Source organism: Mya arenaria, chromosome 6 (genome assembly GCF_026914265.1).
Source record: "Mya arenaria isolate MELC-2E11 chromosome 6, ASM2691426v1".
Lineage (NCBI taxonomy): Eukaryota > Metazoa > Mollusca > Bivalvia > Myida > Myidae > Mya > Mya arenaria.
The window spans coordinates 61,615,541-61,643,237 of NC_069127.1; the positions used below are offsets into that span (position 1 = coordinate 61,615,541).

Here is a 27,697-nt window from a genome sequence, read left to right on the forward strand (position 1 = left end):
ATACTGCTGACTGTGATGCAATCAGATAATCATCAGTGGCTATACTGCTGACTGTGATGCAATCAGATAATCATCAGTGGCTATACTGCTGACTGTGATGCAATCAGATAATCATCAGTGGCTATACTGCTGACTGTGATGCAATCAGATAATCATCAGTGTCTATACTGCTGACTGTGATGCAATCAGATAATCATCAGTGGCTATACTGCTGACTGTGATGCAATCAGATAATCATCAGTGGCTATACTGCTGACTGTGATGCAATCAGATAATCATCAGTGGCTATACTGCTGACTGTGATGCAATCAGATAATCATCAGTAGCTATACTGCTGACTGTGATGCAATCAGATAATCATCAGTGTCTATACTGCTGACTGTGATGCAATCAGATAATCATCAGTGGCTATACTGCTGACTGTGATGCAATCAGATAATCATCAGTGGCTATACTGCTGACTGTGATGCAATCAGATAATCATCAGTGTCTATACTGCTGACTGTGATGCAATCAGATAATCATCAGTGTCTATACTGCTGACTGTGATGCAATCAGATAATCATCAGTGGCTATACTGCTGACTGTGATGCAATCAGATAATCATCAGTGGCTATACTGCTGACTGTGATGCAATCAGATAATCATCAGTGGCTATACTGCTGACTGTGATGCAATCAGATAATCATCAGTGGCTATACTGCTGACTGTGATGCAATCAGATAATCATCAGTGGCTATACTGCTGACTGTGATGCAATCAGATAATCATCAGTGGCTATACTGCTGACTGTGATGCAATCAGATAATCATCAGTGGCTATACTGCTGACTGTGATGCAATCAGATAATCATCAGTGGCTATACTGCTGACTGTGATGCAATCAGATAATCATCAGTGGCTATACTGCTGACTGTGATGCAATCAGATAATCATCAGTGGCTATACTGCTGACTGTGATGCAATCAGATAATCATCAGTGGCTATACTGCTGACTGTGATGCAATCAGATAATCATCAGTGGCTATACTGCTGACTGTGATGCAATCAGATAATCTGCTGACTGTGATGCAATCAGATAATCATCAGTGGCTATACTGCTGACTGTGATGCAATCAGATAATCATCAGTGGCTATACTGCTGACTGTGATGCAATCAGATAATCATCAGTGGCTATATTGCTGACTGTGATGCAATCAGATAATCATCAGTGGCTATACTGCTGACTGTGATGCAATCAGATAATCATCAGTGGCTATTCTGCTGACTGTGATGCAATCAGATAATCATCAGTGGCTATACTGCTGACTGTGATGCAATCAGATAATCATCAGTGGCTATACTGCTGACTGTGATGCAATCAGATAATCATCAGTGGCTATACTGCTGACTGTGATGCAATCAGATAATCATCAGTGTCTATACTGCTGACTGTGATGCAATCAGATAATCATCAGTGGCTATACTGCTGACTGTGATGCAATCAGATAAACATCAGTGTCTATACTGCAGACTATGATGCAATCAGATAATCATCAGTGGCTATACTGCTGACTGTGATGCAATCAGATAATCATCAGTGGCTATACTGCTGACTGTGATGCAATCAGATAATCATCAGTGGCTATACTGCTGACTATGATGCAATCAGATAAACATCAGTGTCTATACTGCAGACTATGATGCAATCAGATAATCATCAGTGGCTATACTGCTGACTGTGATGCAATCAGATAATCATCAGTGGCTATACTGCTGACTGTGATGCAATCAGATAAACATCAGTGTCTATACTGCAGACTATGATGCAATCAGATAATCATCAGTGGCTATACTGCTGACTGTGATGCAATCAGATAATCATCAGTGGCTATACTGCTGACTGTGATGCAATCAGATAATCATCAGTGGCTATATTGCTGACTGTGATGCAATCAGATAATCATCAGTGTCTATACTGCTGACTGTGATGCAATCAGATAATCATCAGTGTCTATACTGCTGACTGTGATGCAATCAGATAATCATCAGTGGCTATACTGCTGACTGTGATGCAATCAGATAATCATCAGTGGCTATACTGCTGACTGTGATGCAATCAGATAATCATCAGTGGCTATACTGCTGACTATGATGCAATCAGATAATCATCAGTGGCTATACTGCTGACTATGATGCAATCAGATAATCATCAGTGTCTATACTGCTGACTATGATGCAATCAGATAATCATCAGTGTCTATACTGCAGACTATGATGCAATCAGATAATCATCAGTGTCTATAATGCTGACTATGATGCAATCAGATAATCATCAGTGTCTATACTGCTGACTATGATGCAATCAGATAATCATCAGTGTCTATACTGCTGACTATGATGCAATCAGATAAACATCAGTGTCTATACTGCAGACTATGATGCAATCAGATAATCATCAGTGTCTATACTGCTGACTATGATGCAATCAGATAATATTTTCTTTACATATGTTGCATTGATGATTATTCATGTGTCTGATTCGTCGTGGTTGCTTTGCAAGTCTTTTATTTCTTCACATGAATAATCTGTTATTAGGAGACATTTATCCTCTACTCCACCACTGAAAAAAAAGAAATTCGCGTCCTTTCAGTTCACAAGCAGAGTACTCGACAATATAGTCAGTCTAATATGCAATGATTTCCAATATTTTTGGTATGTACAAATCTCCGTGAATATGCCATATATATGCTGTTGAACTATCAATACGCCCATTTCTTCTTATGTCTTCAACTTGGTACATTTCTATATTTGTCAAAATTATTATAAACACTTCTCACATTTGTAATGCTGCTAGCTTTTTAAATGTCGCCTGTGTTTAGAATCAATTAAAATTTTAGGTTAAGTAATGTGATTGCTTTTGTGTCTTCGTTGACTTTGTAAATGTCGTCCACAAGGAAAAACATGATTCTTTACAATAACTCATAAACTGTTTGAGATATATATAGTAAAACAATTCGAGATAATTTCAGAGAACACACACATTTATGAAGGCATAAGTATGTCATGAATATGCCTTCAATAATAGTCGAGTTATATCCCTTTTCAACATAAACGAGAATTTTCATCCGCTGGCCAATTCTTGTTTTCATGTATACTTGACCTGATGCACATTTAAAACAAAAGGGTAACCAATGAGGAAATGAGGAAAAGTAATTAGAGTAAATACGAGATACGTCATGATGATAGAAGGAAACTGAGTTATTATGTTCCTTCATAGGTATGCAAAATGGAAAATATCTCCCGTTCAGTTAAACAAAATGAAAATGTAATTCAATGTTACATTATTTTCACCTCCAATTTTAGTTCCATTACATTATATAACTTATTCTACTGATGGGGCTCCTATAGAACTGCTACTAGTATGTGTCTTTTCAACGTTTTCACCATACTCTTTGGTAAACATTTGCTTTTTAACTTCAGATCCATGATTGTGTATACCCGGTTCTACTGAAGAGGCTACCGGGGAGGCTACTGTATGCCTTCGCACAGTTCCCACATTACACCATGACTATTTTCTTTGTGTTGAGTATTTGCTTTAATAAGCCAGATTCAAGGCGGTATATACTGGGTTCAACCCAATACCATGGCTGTTTTCATTGTGTTGAGTATTTGTATTATATTCCAGTAACACAACGGTATACACCTGGTTCTGCTGATGGGCCTACACGATGACTATTTTATGCCTCTACACAGTCTCCTCCTAACACCATGACTTTTCTCTTTTCAGTATTTGCTTTAATAAAGTTCCACGGTGATGTATACCTATATCTGCTGATGGACCTACAAGTTGACTTCTTTCTTAATGCCTCAACATGGTTTCCAACTTACATTATAGCGATTTTGTTTGTGTTAAGTCTTTGCTCTAATACTCTAAAGCATTCCACTTCCGCGGTGTATACCTGCTATTTCATAAGGGGTCTGTTATAATATGCCACATGGGTCTGTTATATGTGCCATAATACAGTTTCCACATCTATCACCCAGGGTTTAACCAGAAAGTACATTTAGCTTATACAAAGTATAATCTCCAATAAGATGACAGTTATTATACATTATGAATCACATTTACACGTCTGTTTCCTATTTTCTCTGAAATATATCGTTGTTGGTGGCAGCGTCGTTGGCGGCATCTTCGCATTGATATTGGTACACAAGCGGTTCTCCAAATATGTCAATTTGTCTCTGTAGCAATTTAATATAGAATGCGCCTTGGAATTGGCACACGAGCTGTGATATTTTTGTGATTTTTGAAGTTATGTGCCGTTCTTTGTGGATCATTAATTATCTGTTAAATATTCTAGGAAAACTGAAAGGCAGTTAAGGCGGTTGCAATGGTGACAGTGGTAAATGAATCAAATCTGCCAGTGAAAGATCCATTCAAACCGAGACTGAGATGGTAAGAATGAAAGTAGTATAGTTGTCCGCCTCTCACCAAAAAGGTTGTGGCAGAGAGAGGTCTAGCGGTAAAGTGTCCACCTCTCACCCAAGAGGTTGTGCCTGTAAGCGGTCTAGGTATATAGGTGTTCACCTCTCACCCAAGAGGTTGTGCCTTTTAGGGGTCTAGTGGTATAGGTGTTGACCTCTCACCCAAGAGGTTGTGCCTGTTAGCGGTCTAGTGGTATAGGTGTTCACCTCTCACCTAAGAGGTTGTGGCTGCGAGTAATCTAGTGGAATAGGTGTTCTCCTCTCACCCAAGAGGTTGTGCTTGTTAGCGGTCTAGTGGTATAGATGACCACCATTCACCCAAGAGGTTGTGCCTGTAAGCGGTCTAGTGATATAGGTGTTCACCTCTCACCCAAGAGGTTGTGCCTGTAAGCGGTCTAGGTATATAGGTGTTCACCTCTCACCCAAGAGGTTGTGCCTTTTAGGGGTCTAGTGGTATAGGTGTTGACCTCTCACCCAAGAGGTTGTGCCTGTTAGCGGTCTAGTGGTATAGGTGTTCACCTCTCACCTAAGAGGTTGTGGCTGCGAGTAATCTAGTGGAATAGGTGTTCACCTCTCACCCAAGAGGTTGTGGCTGAGAGTGATCTAGTGGTAAAAGTGTTCTCCTCTCACCCAAGAGGTTGTACCTGTTAGCGGTCTAGTGGTATAGGTGTTCACCTCTCACACAAGAGGTTGTGGCTGAGAGTGATCTAGTGGTATATGTGTTCACCTCTCACCCAGAGGTTGTTGCTGAGAGTGGTCTAGTGATATAGGTGTTTACCTCCCACCCAAGAAGATGTGCCTGTTAGCGGTCTAGTGGTAAAGGTGTCCACCTCTCACCTAAGAGGTTGAGTATGAGAGTGGTCTAATGGTATAGGTGTTCCCCTCTCACACAAGAGGTTGTGCCTATTAGCGGTCTAGTGGTATAGGTTTTCACTCTCACCTAAGAGGTTGAGTATGAGAGTGGTCTAGTGATATAGGTGTTTACCTTTCACCCAAGCAGTTTTGCATTTTAGCGGTTTAGTGGTATAGGTGTTCACCTCTCACCCAATAAGTTGTGCCTGTTAGCAGTCTAGTGGTATATGTTTTCACCTCTCACACAAGAGGCTGTGCCTATTAGCAGTCTAGTGGTATAGGTGTTCACCTCTTACCTAAGTGGTTGTGGCTGAGAGTGGTCTAGTGGTATAGATGTTCACCTCTCACCTAAGAGGTTGTGCCTGCTAGCGGTCAAGTGGTATAGGTGCTCACCTCTCACCCAAGAGGTTGTGCCTGTTAGCGGTCTAGGGGTATAGGTGTTCCCCTCTCACCCAAGAGGTTGTGGCTGAGAGTGGTCTAGCGGTATAGGTGTTCACCTCTCACCCAAGAGGTTGTGGCTGAGAGTGATCTAGTGGTCAAGGTGTTCTCCTCTCACCCAGAGGTTATTGCGGAGAGTGTTCTAGTGGTATAGGTGTTTACCTCCCACCCAATAAGTTGTGCCTTTTAGCGGTCTAGTGGTATAGGTGTTCCCCTCTCATTCAAGAGGCTGTGCCTGTTAGCGGTCTAGTGGTATAGGTGTTCCCGTCACCTAAGAGGTTGTGGCTGAGAGTGGTCCAGTGGTATAGGTTGCTCACCTCTCACCCAAGCAGTTTTGCCTGTTAGCGGTCTAGTGGTATATGTGCCCACCTCTCACCAATAAGTTGTGCCTGTTAGCGGTCTAGTGGTATAGGTGTTCACCTCTCACCCAAGAAGTTGTGCCTGTTAGCGGTCTAGTGGTATATGTGCCCACCTCTCACCAATAAGTTTTGCCTGTTAGCGGTCTAGTGGTATATGTGCCCACCTCTCACCAATAAGTTGTGCCTGTTAGCGGTCTAGTGGTATAGGTGTTCACCTCTCACCCAAGAAGTTGTGCCTGTTAGCGGTCTAGTGGTATAGGTGTTCACCACTCACCCATGAGGTTGTTGCTGAGAGTGGTCTAGTGGTATAGGTGTTCACCTCTCACCCAAGAGGTTGTGCCTGTTAGCGGTCTAGTGGTATAGGTGTTCACCTCTCACCAAAGAGGTTGTGCCTGTTAGCGGTCTAAAGGTATAGGTGTTCACCTCTCACCCAAGAGGTTGTGCCTGTTAGCGATCTAGTGGTATATGTTTTCACCTCTCACCCAAGAGGTTGTGTCTGTAACCGGTCTAGTGGTATAGGTGTTCGCCACTCACCCAAGAGGTTGTGCCTGTTAGCTGTTAAGTGGTATGGGTGTTCACCTCTCACTCAAGAAGTTGTGCCTGTAAGCGGTCTAGTGGTATATGTGTTCCCCTCTCACTCAAGAGATTGTGCCTGTTAGCGGTCTAGTGGTATAGGTGTTCACCACTCACCCAAGAGGTTGTGCCTGTTAGCGGTCTAAAGGTATAGGTGTTCACCTCTCACCCAAGAGGCTGTGCCTGTTAGCGGTCTAGTGGTATATGTTTTCACCTCTCACCCAAGAGGTTGTGTCTGTAACCGGTCTAGTGGTATAGGTGTTCGCCACTCACCCAAGAGGTTGTGCCTGTTAGCTGTTAAGTGGTATAGGTGTTCACCTCTCACTCAAGAAGTTGTGCCTGTAAGCGGTCTAGTGGTATATGTGTTCCCCTCTCACTCAAGAGATTGTGCCTGTTAGCGGTCTAGTGGTATAGGTGTTCACCACTCACCCAAGAGGTTGTGCCTGTTAGCGGTCTAATGGTATAGGTGTTCACCTCTCGCCCAATAGGTCGTGCCTGTAAGCGGTCTAGTGGTATAAGTGTTCACCTCTCACCCAAGAGGTTGTGTACGAGAGTGGTCTAGTTGTATATGTGTTCACCTCTCACCCAAGAGGTTGTGCCTGTTAGCGGTCTAGTGGTATAGGTGTTGACCTCTCACCCAAGAGGTTTTGACTGAGAGTGGTCTAGTGGTATATGTGTCCATCTCTCACCTAAGAGGTTGTGAGTGAGAAGGTTCTAGTGGCATATGTGCCCATTTCTCTCCAAAGGGGTTATGTATGAGGGTGGTCTAGTGGTATAGGTGTCCACCTCTCACCACCTGTAAGTTTGTGGCTGAGAGTGGTCTAGTGTCATGGGTGCCTATCTCTCTCCAAAGAGGTTGTGTATTAGGGAGGGCTAGTGGTATAGGTGTCCACCTCTCACCACCCGTATGTTTATGACTGAAAGTGATCTAGTGGTATACTTGTTGGTGTCTCCCTCTCTACTAAGATACATATATAGTTTTATATACATATATTGAAATTAACTTTAGTGAATATGTTTCTGCATATAATACACACATTGTTTATTAAAACACAATTAATCTTACCAATCTTAATTTGTCATACAAACTCATCAATAAGTTATATACAAGTGAACACTTATATTCTTTTTCAAGATGACCCCTGATTATGTTATGATGTACAACATTTCAAGTGGAAATGGTATGTACTTCCATAGATAGATGGCTTGGTATTTCCGATACTTCAAAATGAGTGTTTAAGACAAGAGTGTCACTTAAGATGACGAAGTGATATGTGCTTATTTAAGTGTAAGCTTCTTATTCAGTTTTCCAAGGACAAAGCCTTATTGAATTTTGTCTTTATATGAGCATCTGTAGGTGTTGTAATCCACAATATGCTTTTGTCCGAGTTATTCTGCATTATACATGTGTGTATAAACAATGATATCGGGATGGTTAGAGTTGTGGTAAACATGTTGACATCAGCATATGTGCAAAAAAACTATATCAGTCAGAAAGGATCAATTTCAGTCCACAAATTTGAGATATGTCTCATAAAATAAATTGACCACTTGTTATTGAGATATGATATTTTCCCACAGTCACAAATGTCCGTGACCCCGATGACCTAGGGGTCATTTCTGTGACAAATCTTGCAAAACGTAAAGAAAAACGATTACATTTAAAGGTATCAGGTAGTTCTGAGCGGTTGTCTCCCTTTCTGAGTAATAAATTGTGTTTGTAATAGAAAACGCTGTGCCTGATCCGTGACTCTTAAAAAGTGATAAACTGTTACTTACACGTTTACGACAATAACCACCTATGTATGTCCGTCCGTCCGTCTACCTGTCTAGTCTGTCTGATAAAAAATATAAAGCAACGAAAAAATTAAAGATCCAAAAGTGCATTATACAAAGTATTCTACTGGCTTAAAGAAATAGAATTTTAGATTAATCTTCTGAATTCGATAAAGGTTTGAGGTATTTATTAAAACCTTATTAATTTATCGTTTTTTTTGAAAGAAAAAAAATATGCACAGTTCTGCAATTAGTTGTCTGATCACTTAACTGAAAGAAAAAAAAAAACGACAACAACAATGCCTAATCGTAGATTGTGGAGAACGACGTGTTTATCTGGTTATGTTGATAATTGCGTAAACCTGCCGAGCCTACTAGATGATAACATCCCAAGAGTGTCTTCCGATAAATCTTCAAGTATCGAGGCGAGATCGGGAGCATTGAGCGTTTTCTGTTCTGATAAAATCTCCTTTTCTCGTTTGTAAACTTGGTATCTATCCTGAGTGCAGTTAAAGCTAACAGTCGCTCACGTTAGCTAACGTTAGCAAACTTTTTTTTTGTGTATCCCTGTTGCATTGCAGAGCGAGGAACCAAATCGCCAAAGTTACCTGCACCTTTGTTGAAAGCAGGGGTGGTGTCTCAATGTTGTAAATTTGCTTGAGTTGTGTGCGTGTTTTAATTTGTAAGGATTAAAAAAAGTCTGTGAATGTGTATATATGCAAATAGTTAATACTATTTTTGTATGTTTTAAGCTTTTGTCATTGTGATAATGAAGAATTTAATTCAAAGTGCACATAATGAATAAGTCCCATATTAAAATGAAATGCCGTTTACATTAAATACAGTGTTCTTATTATGAGCACCCATCTATTAAAATAATGTCATTAAAATGTAATAAAGATGTTAGTGAATTTGGTTAATAGCTCTCTTGATCTGCAGCAGTGTGTGCCACATTTAATATATTATTACAATGGTTCAACAACAACAACAACAAAGGGCTAGAATAATTATTAGCCTGGCTGTTTTCAAGAAAAATAGTCAGGTGACGTTGCTGTTGCTGCAAAAACGTTAATGTTGGCAGTAACTCATTAACCGATTTAAGATGTGTTAATGCAACTTAGTACATACATGCTAGTAATACACATGTAATTGTTTACGTACTGGGGCGGATTCATGATTTGACGATAAAGGTTGATCTTTATGGGCGCACCATGCGCCATGCGCACCCTAAAGCCGGAAACCCACAAAATTGGCCGTAAACATGTCAAGAACGGTTTGGGGTCTTCCACCAAAGAACAATTTGACCAATTGTGGTGTGATTTATGCATAATTCCCATATCATATTGATATAAGAGGTTCATTTGGAAAATTAAAGGAGGTTGGGAGGGGGGTGGGGCGCCGGAGGGTCCGGGGCGAACCACCCCCTGAATCTGCTAGTAAGGTATGCCCCTTTTCGACTGGAAAACAACAACAGACAGTGGTTTAGCATCCGCTTGATACAATCTTCAGATAACTGTTCTTCTTAAGGTTTCTTCTCATGGAAGATTTAATTCAGATATAATTCATCCGGTATCCTAAAATTATGATAGTAAAAACAAAGGATTTCTCATTATTTACATAATTTATCACTACGGACTGAAAACCCTGGAGAATATAATAAATGACACTAAGATTCCATTATCATATAGACGCACAAACACCGTACCTTCATATCTATGGATAAGAAATCAAATTCCTGCGTTGCTATGAAAAGCTACAGATAACACGAGTGTCATCTTATGAAAAATTCTTGGGTATTTTACTCGGTGACATAGTATTTTGATTTTGAATATTTTCAGCAAAAAAATGTTTTAAAAGTTGTAAATGAATTTAAAATTGCTTTGAGAATGTAATCTTAATCTAATATGCAAGTTTTGAATATTTTATGTTTACAATGGTAAAACTTAGATGCAATTTTCTATGAATTCATTGCACTGATTTGACAGATATGAGACAAAATGTTCTAAACTTGTTGTTTATGAAGACTTTATATTTAACTAAAAAGATGGCATCTTACGTACATAATTTACAAACGAGTGCACTTATGTAAAAGTACAACAGCCTGGATCTAAGGGCGCACAATATAGGTTAATATTTAAAGAAAAGTTAATTTTGATGCATTTTCAAGTATAACTCATTTGTCTTTAATGATAATAATAATAATAATATATTATTATTATTATTATTATTATTATTATTATTATTATTATTATTATTATTATTACCACCACCACCACCACCACCACCACCACTACTACTACTACTACTACTACTATTATTATTATTATTATTATTATTATTATTATTATTATTATTATTATTTTTATTTTTATTATTATTATTATTATTATTATTATTATTATTTTTATTATTATTATTATTATTATTATTATTATTATTATTATTATTATAAATAGTGTGTAAAAAAAGCTTTAAGAAAGGAGATCTTTTTAATTAATCGTTACGTGGCCACAACTATCCAGTTAAAAGGCGCCAAAATATCGCTAATATATATTTTTATCTGTACTCAAGTCATATGCGTTTTTTGCTTTTGATTATTAAAGTCAAATAAGATAAACATAATAATGCATTAAAACTTAAAATAATAATTTTGGCATGAACCTATAGTGCGCGCTTTTAAAGCTGCACTCTCACAAGTTTGCCGTTTTGACAACTGTTTTTATTGTTTTGTCTTGGAATGAGCCTATTTTTGCGTAAATATCTTACAACCAGTGATAAAAGATTGCTGACAAAAGATTAGATCGCAGATTTTCATATTTCTGTTCGAAAATGAAGGTTTATATGTCTCAAAGCGTTTCAGCGCTTCAAGGAAAATGCATAAAACATCAATTTTTGAAATGTATTTTTTCATGTAAATCTGCGATCTGATTTTTTGTCAGCAGTCTAATATCACTCGTCTCCATGCATTTTCGCAAAAATTCGCTCGTTCCAAGACAAAAAAAAATAAAACAGTTGTCAACCCGTTCAAGCTGTGATAGTGCAGCTTTAAAGGGACTCGCTCACGTTCTGTAGCGTAAAATTCAGTGCAATAGATATCAATCGTAACAACTCGGCCATCTCCGGCAAGCTTCGAGATCTTGATACTAGCCGAGTAGTTCCGATTGAATTGATATGTGAAACAGATTCGTGTTACAATGATAAAACATCACCACAGGTTCGAATTAGAACTTGATTATTCATAATGTCTTTTTTGAAAAAAAAGCCTTATTGCACTTTTCAAATTGTAGTGAATATGGGTCTACAATATTGTATTCAAATAATTATGTGCCAATTGCTGTTTGGTGGTTGTTCATGAAATACGTAAAATAAACTCACTTGCAACAAAGTTTAAAATATCGTGATTGAACCCACTTTAAGAGCATGACTCTTAATTTAAAGCGGTGGTCTTTAATCATAAGCTGCTGTCATGCGGCGTAAAAACACGCGGCAAAGGAATAATCATTATGCTATAAAATGTGATGCAGTATTTAATAATGATAATGTGCATCTGCAGGTAAAAGGGTTATCAATGGACAAAGAAAGTACAGAGTTTGAAGCAAAAACGCGCTTGAAGACCATCGGCATTATTACAGTTGTGTACTTAAAATCCCAATTAACCTGACACAATGACCTACTGCTTAAGTTTTAGGGTATTAAACTTGCTGAACTTTGTACGTTATGTTAGACAAAAAATATAGTTTGTTTTCATCAATTGGTACATTTTAATGGATAATAGAAAAACATGAGGTGTGATGGGTTAACAAAAAGGCAAAGGCGGGGTGGGGTGGGGTGGAGACACACAGACAGACAGACAGACAAACAGGCAGGCAGGCAGGCAGACAGACAGACAAGACAGAAAGAGAGAGAGAAAGACAGACAGACAGACACTAACTGCACTTTGCTCTACTTATAAATTTTGTAAAATTTCTGACATTGTTAATGGAAACTGGAGTAAACTTAATGAAGGCATAAAACAGTCTAGAGATTTTGAAAACACGAGTTCATTTAAGTTCTATTCCATGAGTTTAATTATGATAATCAGTGTATGAAATCAAGCTTATGATTTAGCGTGATTGTTTCATAGTATGAACTTTCCATGGTATAATCGTTTTCTTAAAGCCAAATATTAGGGTGAAAGTTTACGGTTGGTTTATAGACATGTTAAATGGCCAGTCAAAATATGTGGCTTGTTATTTTATTCCAAACCGTCATAAATTTTCATGAAACGTTTAAGCATTGCTTGACTCAGGGATCCGAATTTCTTTATCAATAATAAATCCAATTTTGGCGCATTTTAGCATTAATACAAAATGGTTTGACAACGAATTGCTCATCCAATAGGTTGTGGTTTCGAGTCAAACAAGGGCATGTTCTCCTCTCAAAATGGGACGCCAAAGTACACGTAAAAATGAATCCTTGGATTCCATTCTTAATATTTGCAATATTTTTGTTTGCAGAGTTGCAGGCATGTCACCGGTACGGTAAAGCGTACGGGTTTTAGTAATAACAAAGGACGTAAACATCTTACTGCTGCCAAAGTTCACAACGCGGAAGCGTTTGAGTTTATACATCTATAGCATCTGGGGCCATTAATGTCCTACTCCCACTAGTCCCAGATAGAACTAATATACTCATAGAGATTTAAGAAATGTATTTTTATTTTGCATGATAAAATAGACACTATGAGCTATGTTTATGTAAAAATTATTTACATTCTCCTTAGTTCTGGCTTCCATAACTTTAATGTTGATATTTTTTTTGATGTTTACAACACATTAACACATCCAAAAAGGTAATATATAACGTGTTCGCTGAAGTTCTTTAGCTACATTATCCTTTATGGCGGGTCTGCCACTACCGAAAGGAATGGCGCCAAAATAAAAAAATAAACATTGTCACAGTCACAAGCGGCAGTTACGTTGACAAGACCCACCATATGGCCAGGCCCCCCCCCAAAAAACAACAACAAAAAAACGGAACAAAATCGAGACATATTATTATTATTACATAGTATTTATTGATAAAAACTTCCTGGTTGATATGTAGGTCTGCAATAAATGATCGTATTCCAAACTTCTGGTCTTTTACTATTTTTTTTTATTTATTTGTTGATTATGATTTTTTTGGGGGGTGGGGGATGGGAGTCCTGTCAACATAACTGACACCTATGGTCGCAGTGAGTGTGGCTGTGAAAACGCTGCCCGGAAGCTAGACGTGAGCTACAATGTAGTGTTCAGGTGGTTGTGGCTTTGATCCCCACATCAAGTTCACCTTTCCTTGCAGGTTTACTTTTCAGGTGACAGAAGTATTAGACAAGATTGCCTGGATTTGCTGAAAGATTAATGGGGGGAAGAGTGTAGTGTGTGTGTGTGGGGGGGGGGGGGTAAAATCCAGTGGCTCATTTTGTTTGAGCATGGTGCTAGTTTTCTGGCTATAATGGGTTTGAGACCATGCATGGCGAAGGACAGAAGATGTCCCTTACCTCATAATTTTCCATTTTTAGGGTGAGGAGGCGCAGTCGTCCAAAGTTACGCCTCTAAACAGTGCCCCGTTAAGCGCAAAAACCTGGAACTGAGCCTGAGTATGATTCATTGATTTTGTCGAACTCGACTAAGGTTATTAATAAGATTGTTTTTTTAATACAGTTTGAAGTTTGTTTACTTGGGATTTGTTCGGTAAGACAAATCATATTTTAATTACCAACAATGATTTATTTTGATGATTTATACCTGTTTCATGTTGTTCAAAATTGAATGAAGGTGTAAAGAAATCACCTAATGACATTTAGAAATTCATTAAAAATATTCCTATTCGTTTTGATTACATTAAAGTTATATATAATCAGTTTATAGATGTATCCAAAAATATCATTATGCCCGAATAAAACCTCAAAAAAGTCTGAATGGATTTCTCCCTCTTATCAAAATACATATTAAAACAAACGCTTAAAAAAATAAAATAAACAGTATAAATATTTTTGGCTACTGTATAAAAACAGTGCAGTCAGCACCTGAACCAAATGTATTTTTTTAAGGTCTTGGGGAGAATATTGCTACTGTCCTTCTGAATAAAGAAGCCATGTTTGTTTGAGTGTTTTGACAATTAGGATGATATCTGGCTGTGACTTTGACATTTTTGCTGTAATCTAACCTTTAAGCCTGCTAATCACCACCCTCTTTGTATTGATGACAGGAAATTTAAGAAACTGAAAGTGTTTGCAGATGTTTCTGTTATATTATCTTCCCATGATTGAATAAGGAGATGTTCTCTTCTTGCACCAAACATACAAAATTGACACCTTTGGTCTTCAAACAGTAGGGGTCAGTAGGGGTCAGCTTTGACCACTGTTGACCAATCAAACAAGGCCTGTCAGAAAATGACCCCTGATAGGCATGTTTAGGGAAATAACATGACATTTATGACAAGAGGGGCAAGAAAAGGGCCCTATAATCTGTCTTGTTCCTTCAAAATGAAAATCAGCTGATGACTTCTAATTGAATATTTTATCAATGATGCAAGGGATCTAATTATAGATTGTGTAAACATGCTTTCAAAATTAATAAAAGAGACTCGCTCATGTTTTGTAAAATGCACTTTTTTATTGACTGAAATAGAGTGTGGCAAATCATTAGGCTTGTTAAAATTAAAATACTGAAGACTGGAACCCTTTAACAAATGTTGATATATGCTCAAATATTGCCTTTGATGTCAATGATTTTGAATAGCATTAGCGCTTTTCAACAAAGGGTTGAAAGTTAAATTATCCCTCAATTTATGTTAGAGTCCTCGCGGATAAGCAGTTTCATTGCCAGTTTTTTTAAAATTTCTACACTGTGCGTTGGTTTGGTCCCCACTAAAAGCAGGTGGGTTTTTAAAAAAAAAAATATTGTATTTTTTGGGGTACAATTTCTGTATCAAAGAGGAAAATAATTCTAATATCAGTGTTTTCAGATGCATTTTCTGTGAAGAAAAAAATAGGTCCAAAAACATCAGCAAGTCCCTTTGATATAAATTTTGGTGCTTTAAAGTTAACTAGAAAAATCAAAGAAATTATAATTTATAAGTATATAATAATTTATACTACTAAATATTTTTTTGTTTAAAGCTGCACTGTCTCAAAGATTGACTTAACTTAATATGTTTTGCTTAAAACTGCACTCTCACAGACTGACCAATTTGACAATTTATAAAAGAAACTCTAGAATAAGCCATTTTTTTTTTGGGGGGGGGGGGGGGGTAAATGTCAGATCTAAGTTTTTCATATTAACGTTGGAAAATTAACTTTTAATGACTAAAAGCGTTACTAACGCTTTATGACAAATGAGTTTTTTAACATAAAACATCATTTTTTGAGCGTAAATATGGAATATGTTATTTGATCTTTTTTCAGTCGTCTTATATCACTGGTTTCCAGACATTTCAGCAATTATTGGCTAATTCCATGAGACAAAAATAAAAAATTGTCAAAACGGGCAATCTGTGAGGGTGCTGCTTAAGAAATCTGGTCTAATTTGAAGAAGGAAGCATATATATTAGCATTACCCAAACTGTACATTGGAAATAAGAAATAACACCAATAATTGTTAGACTACTTTAATATTTTACTTGTTTAAGAAGACACTGCGAGTGATTTTACCTTTATTTTTTTCAACAGAAAGAAAAACATCACCAACTAATAACAATAAATCATGAAATGACATTTCTCTCATCTAATAATTCCAACTACCTGTATGAACATCTTTATGTTCTGGGAGCTAATGTCTTGGAAATGAAAAAGCTTTCAAGTGATGCTAATTTAATTGTGCATTGCAGTTTCCTAGTCTAGACTTGGGTTGGCTGTTTAATTCTTTTGTTTTTCCATCTGAAAACAAATAATTATAGACACATGGAAAGTGTTATTTTCAGAGTCTATTGAAAATGCTTTTAGGAAATATAATACATGTATAAATGGTTCTTAAACTAACGACTTTGAGGGTGTAACTGCCCCTCCCCCAAGCGTCCCAAATGTTCCTTCAGTTTCAGCCAGAATCCAGCTTCAGCTTCGAATTATGTTATCAGACTTACTAGTATCTAGTCTCATGGTCTTATAAAATATAAAGATATAGAATAAAATTGAAGTAAAACTCAACCGATTAATGATGAGGGAAATTGAAAGATGCAAATAAAAAATGATTAATTGTTGTTTATTTGAAGCTTATCAATATGGAAAAGCTTAAAATGACAGGTTAATGTTTACAAGTGTGAGAATGGATTGAATATAAAGTAGATTTTTATTACCTTATTTATTGTCATTGATGAATTTGTTTTAAAATTTATTGAGGCAAGTATTCAAAGGTTTCCCCAGCATTTTAAAAGATTTTGTTGCGATTGTCACTTGCAAACAATGGTCGGTTTGCGACTTTAACGCTTCAGGTGACACAAATGTAGCGGCAACTTTGTTATTTAGTGCAATAAAATGGTATCTTTTGCTCAATTTTAGTGTCCTTTACCATTGTGTGTTTATACATGTCAAGTTTAGGGGGCGGACAATTGGTCAGTGAAATTTGATCTAATTTGTAACAATTGGTGTAAGTTAACCAGGCTAAATGTCTGCCAATGTCGACCAATATGGTTAGTTAGAGATTTATGTATTTCCCATGGCAAATTAAATTAGAAAAAAGATGTCAACTGAAGGCAATTCTAGGTGTTTCCTTTCATGAACTTCCTGCTTTTTGGAAATGAAGAAGGCAGGTGAAATTTGGTCAAATGAAGTTTAGAGGAAAAGTGTGATATTGTTGTTTAAATACTGGTCCTATTCAGATCATTTGCATAACTAATTTGGGAAACAAACTACTTGAATGGTGAGATGCAATTTTGAAGCAAATGAATTTCATAAGGTAGAAAAAAACTTGGTGAATGAAATAAAAAGACTGTAATTAATTTAGGAACAAGTTTGAAACAATATAATTGTCTCTTTATCCAGGCCCGAGACAAGAATAACTAAGAACAAGTTCTGCTTATTTTGTAACCCGTTTTGGAGACCAAGAGCAACATTTCTGAAATCATTTCGTTCCCTACCAAATATATTTTAATAGCAGTTTTGTGATGAGCAAGATGCTGGCATGGGCCACAGCTGCAGGCTTCGGGCAGGGAAGGGAACAAGTATTTTCTACAACTGGTTTTGGAGCCGAAGAGCATCATTCCTAAAATGGTTTACATCACTACTATTTATGTTAATTTAAGCCATAAAAAAGTAAAATATTTTGTCAATATTATTGATAAGTTCTACTAAATCTGCTGTTTCAGGTGAACGATATAGGACATTTTTTTCTTATCAAATTTCATATAAATAACATAGCATATTAAAGAATGACAGTGGAGTGAAAAAATGTTCCCCCACATGGTATACCAACTTACAAAGTCTTGCATAAGGACCTTATATTTTCTAATATTTGATTAGACATTTTACCTTTGAAAACAAGATTTCCTAGAGAACCTATTACCCCTTTTCACCAAGTTTACAGGTTCCAGAATTCTGAGTTAATTATCAGCCTGTAATTGCAAACTCCCTGTGAACAAGCATTCCACAGCTGGGTTCTGGGGTTCATTTCCCTGTCAGGAATGTGAACAACGCCAACAACGCCCCTTAGGAATGGCAGCAATGTTTGGCTTCCAGAGCTTTAGTCCTCTCCGTCTTTGTTCAGGAAGCTATGGCATCCCTATGGCATCCCTCAATGACTTCGGGTTTAAAGCTTTTAGCACTAGAAAGATGTATCTTGTAATCATTTGTGGGACTTTTAGGTTATTTTTCTGTGTATTTGAATTTTTAGGAGTAAGTGTTTAAATGCTGTAGCAGACTCCGAAGGGATTGAGTGTTACTTGGGTTTTGCTTTTCTTGAAGTATTTTTGTTGTCAGAGGAGTAATGGAAATAAAGTGCTTTAAGTTATGAGTTCTGTTATGACAAGAGAGTTGTTTGGATGTTTGGATGATTTAATGTTTAGAATTAATCTTGCAGATTATATAGTGCATTCAGGGTCCTGGTTTCTTATGTTGCGTGAGATTTTACTAATGTTACATTTGTTTGATGTAGGGGGGGGGGGGAGGGGGGGGGCATTGATAGTATTTATATAAAATGAAGAAAAGTGAGGACCAAGTACATATGTTAAAATGCAAAATCTGTTGCTTCTTTTATTTTTTTCTAACTGATTGATAGTTTTCTTATGTTGCGTGAGATTTTACTAATGTTACATTTGTTTGATGTAGGGGGGGGGGGGGGGGGGCATTGATAGTATTTATATAAAATGAAGAAAAGTGAGGACCAAGTACATATGTTAAAATGTAAAATCTGTTGCTTCTTTTATTTTTTTCTAACTGATTGATAGTTTCCTTTAAAAATAGCTCAAAATTGGTTAGAAAAAGAGCACTCATAATAAATAAATAAAAATCCGTTAGATCTCAAAAAATCTTACACATTTTATTGAGATAAATGGCAGTGAATATATGTATTGTAATAAATTTATTTTTCTTATCAAATAAGAATTCAATTCTTTCCGGAAAAAAAGTGAAGATTTTCCAGAAGTTAAATATACCATGTCTCTGGATTTCCTTCGTTTCCATTCAACGTCAATGTTTAACCATGTAATACATAGCATGTCGATAAATAACAACACTATTACACACTAGTTATTGAACGTTGTCCCTGACAACATGTAACAAAACAGTTTCTCCTCCCACAACCATCAATTTTGAGATAATTCAACTTGCGCAGTAACTAATGACTTCCATTATTATTGCAGTATTTTGTGCTATGTGGAAACTGTGTATATCTGTAAAAAACAAACTTGGTTATGTCATTGAGCTAATGCAGGAAATTTGCTGGCTTGGTTTCAAACCAATATCACAAGCAGAAAGTATTTAACCATGAGTTACGAAAATTATAGACAATTATAACTTATATTGACAAAAAATGATACCATCTATCTTGCCAAACTGTTATGCATATAATTATGATCTATCTGTTCATGCTTTGGCAAATATAATGTTCTAAGACAATTGGAAATTGGGGCTCTTAGTTTTTTAAGTTTTTTAAGGAATTATACACAAGCAACTATTCACTCTCGAAATATATTAAAGTTGTTAACATCGTTAAGCATTTTGAGCAATTAAGTATTTGCGCTAAGTTTTCATAGAGTTTAATTAACATGTTTACTTAATTGCCAATCTGACGCGAATGACTCCTTAAAACATTGATCATTCTTCAAGCTTTAATTAACAAAAATTACCTAATTATAAACTGAATCAAAGCTACATTCAAATAAACAGCTAATAACATTACATAAACCACTAATACATCACAGAATTGTGCACACTTATCTACTCATGGGGGCAGGTTAACCTGTGTATATTGCCTTTGACTGATAAGCCCTGATAGGCTGTCTGCAGTCAATGATTGATTACAACTGCTGCATATGATTGAGGAAAGTTAAAAGGCTCTAACTAACTCCTTCATCTTGTATCACTTAAAACATTTTTACTTTTATCCATTTGGATTGATATTATCTCTCTCAGATAACCTTGAATTGCTTTGAGAGTACATAGGGCGCAGTTCATTTGGGGATTCACAGGCATTATTCAGTCTTAATTAGCTTGATAGATGTAATTAAGTGTGGATATCATTATAATGAGGTGTTGATGGGATTAATGCAATATTGGTGCATAAATATTGACATTAAAAATTATCTTTAATATCTTATTCCACTTCTTACAATGATATTTCATCAAAAAGAGCAATAAATTACATGAATAAATAGACATCATTATATCTAATAAATAAATAAATGCTATCTTTGAAGGGGGAGGTAAGGCATGCCCACTTTTACCTATTGCAGGATTGCAAATGTATTTAATATCTTACAATATCAAGTTTTACCAATTTTGAACGTTCAATAAGGTCATGTTTATTTTTGCCTTGGAAAGATGGAGAGGAAAATATTGTGGTAACTCTGTGCAAATTAGTTCAAACAGATTTACACCCACAGGGTCTTAACAATAAAATACCTAAAGCTCAATATTTGACATATTTTGACATATTACAGGGAATTACATGTTACATCATTTTCTCATGAGTGTTACATATAAAACTTAATTGCTATAAAACAAGTTTATAACTGTTTCATGTTCGGCTTGTCAGTTTTTTAAATTATGCATCAATAAGTGTTTTTATTATAATCAAAGGGTTGGTGTTGCGAAACCTTCAGCTGCAAAAACTTTAACCTTGGCTGAAACTCATTTCCACATCTTGTAAACAATGAAAAATAAATGATAGATATTATATATTATAAATCCTTCATGATTTTGATAAAGAAGCTGTTTTGGCATTTATCTACCATTTATTTTAGGAGTATTTGGAAATTATAGTTTGATAATTCCTAATGTATGCAGATTTTCCTGTCTGAGAAGTTTTAAGTTTCTAAACAGATAGATATTAAATTACATATTTTAAAACCTCCAAGATTGTAAAATGATAATGCATTGGCTGTTATTATCTCAGTGGTGACTTCCTATTTTGGCCCCTAATCTTGATATCAAGTTTATGGCTCATTGAAGTTTATGGCCCCATTTAGGATGACCCTTGAGCATATAATTGGTGATGACCCATCACTTGAAAACTATACATTGGTAGAAAGTTTTTAATTGAACTGCCCAAATGTTAGTTTAATTATTCCTTTTAGTTTTTAAATGAAGTTGATTATAAGATTTTTTCCAGGTTTAAAAGATGTACTTATAGTTTTGAAGGTCTTGTAAAAAAAACCAACCTAATAAGTTAAAAATGTATTAATATGGAATGGTGATACATATACTTCATTCAGTAAAAAGGATAAAAATGTATTAATATGGAATGACGATACATATACTTCATTCAGTAAAAAGGATATTTTCTTACAATTATGAAAAACTTATGTACGGTAAATGTATAGAAAGAAGATTTAGAATATAAAATAAGATTTCATTACTTATAATATTAATACCTAATAAATGACTTGAGTCAGACCTCATTTTAGTATACATTATTACTGACTAAGTGATACTCATCAATTAAGTAAGTGCATGCTTCCCACTTCCTATGAATAACTTCATTAAGAAACAAAACGCTATTCAAATTTTATCCAGATTTAAATCACTTCATGTCGACAATCGGCTGGTACTATTTAAAATGCCTTTATGTAAATATAAGACATGATTCATTTTGTATGCTAATATAATCCATGTTGAGCTAATTAAATTTGACCTTGCAACCCCTGTGAATGGCAATAAAGGACTGTAGGTTATACCAAATAGATTTAAAACATTGATGATTTATTGCTTATTTATGTTTTTCTCAAATAAGATACAGTCATCTACAGAATTATTAATCATAATCAGGGGCGGCTCTAGGATTTGACGTTACAGTAAAATTACCAAGGTAAATATTGTTTGGTCATGCTAGTGGGAAGTTAACTTTAATCCTACTGATATTTCTTTGCTTTGCATGAAATATAACATACATGTAGCCTTGGTGAGGGTGATAAATGATGATGATAATGACTTTGTGCAAAAAATTCATTCTTGTTTCAAACTTATCATAGACAATAGAAGTTAACTCCACTTTACTTTGTCAATGTTCACATGTATAGATTAAACTTTATTTATTTTGCATCAATTGTGAAGACAGAAAACTTATATTAAGTCACTCTTGTTGGCATGATGTTGCGCGAGACTATGGTCTTGTGATGTAGGAGAAACCGGGGAACTCGGAGAAAACCCACTCGTCCCGACCAAACTCACAGGCTGGGAATCGAACCTTGGTCGTCTTGGTGAGAAGCAAGTGTTCTAACAACTGGGCTAACCAGACAACCATATAGTGTGATAAGTTACCATAACTCTGGATTAAGAAGTTTGCCAGTTATGTGCCTTGATCCACTGAAAAAAAAACGGACTTTACCACTCGCTGTTTGCAATCAAACTTAGCAAAGCATACTAGTATCATCAATCTGTCAATAAAATCACATTCACAATGTCATATTGCAAGGAAAAAATAATTTATACATACAAAAAAGGAGTTTTAACCAGTAATTTTTTGGCATTTCATAGAGATTCATCTGTAAACTTCTCATCTTTGTGAGTGTATTTTAAAGCTTTAGTTGTTGTGAAACAAATGCAAGTTGTATATGTATGAATGCTTGCAGTCGGTTTCCTTCGATGTGAGAAGTTAAACAATATAGGCTATAGATGTTGTACTTGGTTTGAAATTCACTTGTCGGATTTGAGGGGACTTGAAGCCATGATCAGTCAGTGCTTTAAAGACTTGAAATGAGTACAAAATTGCATTTGTAAACAGTAGTAAAAGCGTCCACTTGTGGTTCTCTTATTATGTATCCATATTCATAATATAAAAAAATCATAAATAATAAAATATTAACTGTCAATATTTGACCTTAAAGGTAAATTTGTTTCCCTGACCTTCAGAGACAACAAAAAGTTATCATCTCAGAAATATTGATTTCAAGTGTGTATTTATTTACCAGGGTATTGCCACTTAAAAAACGAAAACCCCTGTTCCTATTCCAATATATTTTTTGACGGAAATACATGGAAACTTTTCAATGCTTTAAAATAATGGTAATGTTGCTTCACAAACTTATTTATTGGGCAGTAAAATCTTCAAGAGGTAATGAAAATTTGACAGTGGGCTTCAAATCCAATTTCAATTAAGTTTTATTGGAATGATACAGCCAAAATATACTTCTATGTGTGAGAATTTGAAATTTCATTTCAATACAGCAGAACTGGATTTTAAAACTAATTTGTTTGTATGCTTTGCATGGGGAGACATATTGTTTTAACAATTAAGGATGGATGTCTGTCTGTCTATCCATCTGATTCTGTCTGTCTGTTTGTTTTTCAGACTTTTGTGTACACACCTTTTCTCCTAAACCCTTTGAAGGATTTTCACGAAACTTGGGTCAAATGTGCACCACATCGTGCACCACATCGAGATGATATGCAAAACCCACATTTCAGGTGCGCTTGCATAAGGTCAAAAGTCACAGTTCAAGGTCAAAGGTTCTATCCATAGATTTCATGTCAGCTCCATATCACTAGACTCCTTAAGGGATTTCCTGAAACTTGGATAATGGAAGATTACCAATGCAGAATTCATTGAAAGATAAGGAACTTTATCACTATTGTCATCAAATTTATTTTTAGCATGTTTCTTTTTCGAAGAAAGTCACTGTTTTAGCCTCAGTTGTCGATGGTGCCGTGCATGATTGCAGCAAAGTCTCCAGCATCATATAAAAAGATTAATATTTGAAAAAAACAAATAGTTTCAGAATGGCAATAATGCATAAGTGTAACAAGGCATATAACTCTAGTTTTGATAATTGTGGAGTTATGCCTGTTGGTTAAAGCTCAGAAAAGTATAAGTGTTGGCATCCGCTTTCAGTGTACTTTTGATTGTAATTATTGTGTTATTTTTCAGATGTGGTCAACCTTGACCTTAAACTGAGGGTTCTCGACAACATTGTTATCAAGTACAAGGACTCCACTGTTGCCTTGGTAAATCCAAGGTCATGAAAATGTCAAAGGTTGATGAGAGGTCATGGTCTATGAAAGGCCAGGGTCACTGAGAGTAGAGGCTGCTGCAGAGGACATCAGATGGAAAAATCTCTAAGACGGCAATATATGTTTTTAGAAACACTGAAATGTATGAATTAGTATGTGAATGCCTAATGTTATATTATTTTTTTTATAAATGATTGTATAATAATGTACAAAATTCAATATAGTTTATTGAATTGAGAGGAAATGTTTATTTTTTCTGATTTATGTATTGTATTTTTATGTGTCTTTTTTTGAAAATAGATAACAATTGTATGAAAAATTGTTGAACAATCATTGCTTAATTTTAAAAATAGTAAATTAACTTCTAATATTTTTTCCTGAAAAAAAATGCCCAAATATGTCTTGTTTAATTTAAATTACAAAATCATCTCTTCATTTATAAACAATATATGGTATTTTTTGGGGGTGTATAATTTGCTGAAGGAATCTAAAAACGTGTTTAAAGAAAAGAAAAAAACCTTTTGTAAATGAGTATTATAGTGTTTTAATTCTAAGGCTGTTATAGTTTTCATATTTACGTTAAAAAAACAACCTTTTATGGCTAAAAGCGTTACTTAAATGCTTTAGGAAAAATGATTTTTTTTGCATATATAGCAGTAAATATGGGAACCTGCGATCTGGTTTCCAGACATAATCGCAAAAACTTACTGATTTTAAGACAAAAAATATAAAAAGTTATCGAAACGGTCAATCTGTGAGAGTGCAGCTTTAATAAAGAATATAGTTTAAAAACATGTTTCACACCAATTATTTAACATGGGCTTATGTATTTACATATTCTCATTTTTCATTCCACAAAAGAACACACACACTACATTTACAACAACAGTAATTTTACCAAGAACGAACATTTTGGTGTTTTATATTATAATAAATATGTTAGCCTTTATAAAGTTAACAATATGTGATGACCATAGGTTAGTACCTATTACTATTTTAACACAATGTCATACAAATTAATAAAAAAAAGTTCATACAAATATCATATCAAAATCCTGAACGCATTGTTATATGGAAAGCTACTTATAAAGTAAGCATCTGTTTTATCATGTATTTGTTGCACTTGAGTTATGTAAAATAAACTTGGTCAGCAACTGATGTCAAAGTCGTAAATCATATCCAAAATGTCAAGAGCTGGGATACATATTTAAAAGGCAAATATTATAGAACAAAACATTTCCTGCACTTTGAATAGTTGACATTTTGCTTTTTCATGGTGTGCATATTTTATTTCTATGAAATTGAAAAACTTAAGTGCTTGGCAAACATGGTATTCTAATTCGGTTAACAAAATATACGTCTATTTCAAAGTATAACTAAAAAACTATAAAGGCAGTAATCTAATTCTTCTCCCTGATTTTTGAGTTTATAAAACTTAATAATTGATTACATGGGAATCGTCAAACATGGGTTTGGCTCGGCTGTAAATGGTGTGTAAGCAATGTTCGAGGGGGTCTGGGGCCATCCCCCTCCTTCTCCTCCCTCTCTCCTATCTGGGTTTTTGTTCAGCTTGATTGTCAGAGATGTGTTATGTCTTATAACTTAGGAAGACAGTAGACAATATTTCGATGTTATCATTTATTTAAAATGACATTTTTAATTTTTCTTTACTACTCTAAAAGATAAAACCTATGTCAGTGTATATTTTATTGCATTTCATTAAATGTAAAACCCAGTTAAAATTGAAAAGCATATATGTGCACATGTAGCAGTGTTTAAGTAATATACATGTATAGAATGTTAGGTTATTTCATATCTTTGTTATCATTATATAATCATGATTTATTGTTTTACTCAGATGTTAAATGCTTTGTGTTCTTAGTATAGAAAGTGAACATACCAGTCTGAATTAAAACTTCTTTTTTTATATAATATAATGCAATAAGAAAAAAAAAGAATCCTGTTTTTAAAAATATTCCAGAATATAATAATAGATGTTGGCAATTTAGTGTGAATATTTCCTGGTGCAGCTTAATAAATAATAACTCGTTGTATTTCCCTTTAGGTTCAATAGATGTTGTATGTTCTATAAATTTGCAATAAATTTGTAGTAATGAAAACTGACCAAGCTTGTTGTTTTCTGCAATTACTGTGATCACTGTTTTATTCCACATGACATAGGTAGAGATCTATGATTGTCCATATTAAAATATTTAAAATGTAGCTGAAAATGGTTCATTAACCTAAAAGCAATAGTAATGCTCTTAAAAATTGAAGGGTATCGGCTTAAAATTTGCATACGTCTGTTCAAATGAGTGTCTTCCAGTTGGTTCTTGGTTTTGATATAATGTTGATGAAATAGCTTAAAGACATTATTCACCGAGAATGGGTTTTCTTCTATTTCAAACATATACACCGTTTCATAGTTTTTGCTCTTAATAGATGCACAAGTTCCATGAACATAATTGCAGCATGCTTTGTGAGGCCCTGATTGAACTTTTTTTTCTAGATTGTCTTGTTTGAAAGTCATGTCCACTGATTAATTAAAATAGTTCTGTATGACCTATATGAGGGCCTTCATGTACAGCTAATTCCTTGATAACACAGTTAATGCTGACTTTAAAGCAACTGTGCACCAGATGATCAATTTGCAAGAAAAAAAGAAAATTGTCCAAAACTGACATAAACTTGGTATTAATGTGTACAATGCATTGAAACTTACTAACTGAAGTACCACACAGTTTACAATTTATTTAAGTTTAGCAGTTATTTCATATTTTTCCATTAAAAAAAGATTACTGGGTATGTCTACCTAATAGTATTAATTCCTTATGCGTGATTGGCTAGTCGATGTTATTATGTGATATTGCCAAGTTAGGTATATAGCTTAAAATATCACTCGTATACAGTAAGCCTTCGTAGCACAGTGGATACGACACTGAACTGCAATTTTGGCGACACGGGTTCGAACCCGGGCTCTGACACAATTTTTTTTTTACATTTTGGTACTTTTTTTACAATTATGATATCAAAGCATAATACATTCTATTAAATCTTTGTCCTGAGATTCGTAACAGAATGGTACCAATCTGATTTACAGTCCCTTTAAAGGGAAACCTCATATACAAGAGGTTAGGTTATAGTCATGAATTAGAATTAGCTTCATGCTACCATTTATGAGGCTCTGTGAGGTGTTTCATCCAGATTTATTTGAATGTGAATGGGATAAGTGTAATCAATAGTTTGATTTTGAAATAAGTTATTCAATAAATGAAATTTATTATTGAGTCTAATGGAGTGTATGTGCCACAAATCTGCACATGGTCCTTGTGCTTTTTAACAGTACATGTACCTAAATTTTATCACGGGGATGAAACGAAACCCAATCTTGATGAAGTTTCCCTTTAATTGGAATCACATAAAATTATGTAAGTTTTTTAGAAATTGCCACCAGGAGATTTGTGAGTGTCCCTTTGAACACCTCTTTTGATTTGACTATCAATCTGATGTCCGATAGTTGATACAGACTATAATGTGTAGCATAGCCAGCATTTAGCTCCAAGGTGATAATTTATTATCTGAATAAAAATGGTGCACTTTTCATTATAAA

General features: G+C 35.2%; 1 long non-coding RNA gene across 2 annotated transcripts; it reads left to right on the plus strand.

Annotated features, from left to right (window-relative positions):
- Positions 1-4,336: 4,336 nt before the first annotated feature.
- LOC128237225 (uncharacterized) lies at positions 4,337-26,146 on the plus strand. 2 transcript variants are annotated; one of them, XR_008261533.1, is made up of 3 exons: positions 4,337-4,438; positions 23,429-23,544; positions 24,005-26,146. It is a non-coding gene; the product is annotated as an uncharacterized LOC128237225 (long non-coding RNA). The 2 variants fall into 2 exon arrangements; XR_008261534.1 differs by lacking the exon at positions 4,337-4,438 and adding an exon at positions 14,022-14,085.
- The last annotated feature ends 1,551 nt before the right edge of the window (positions 26,147-27,697 follow it).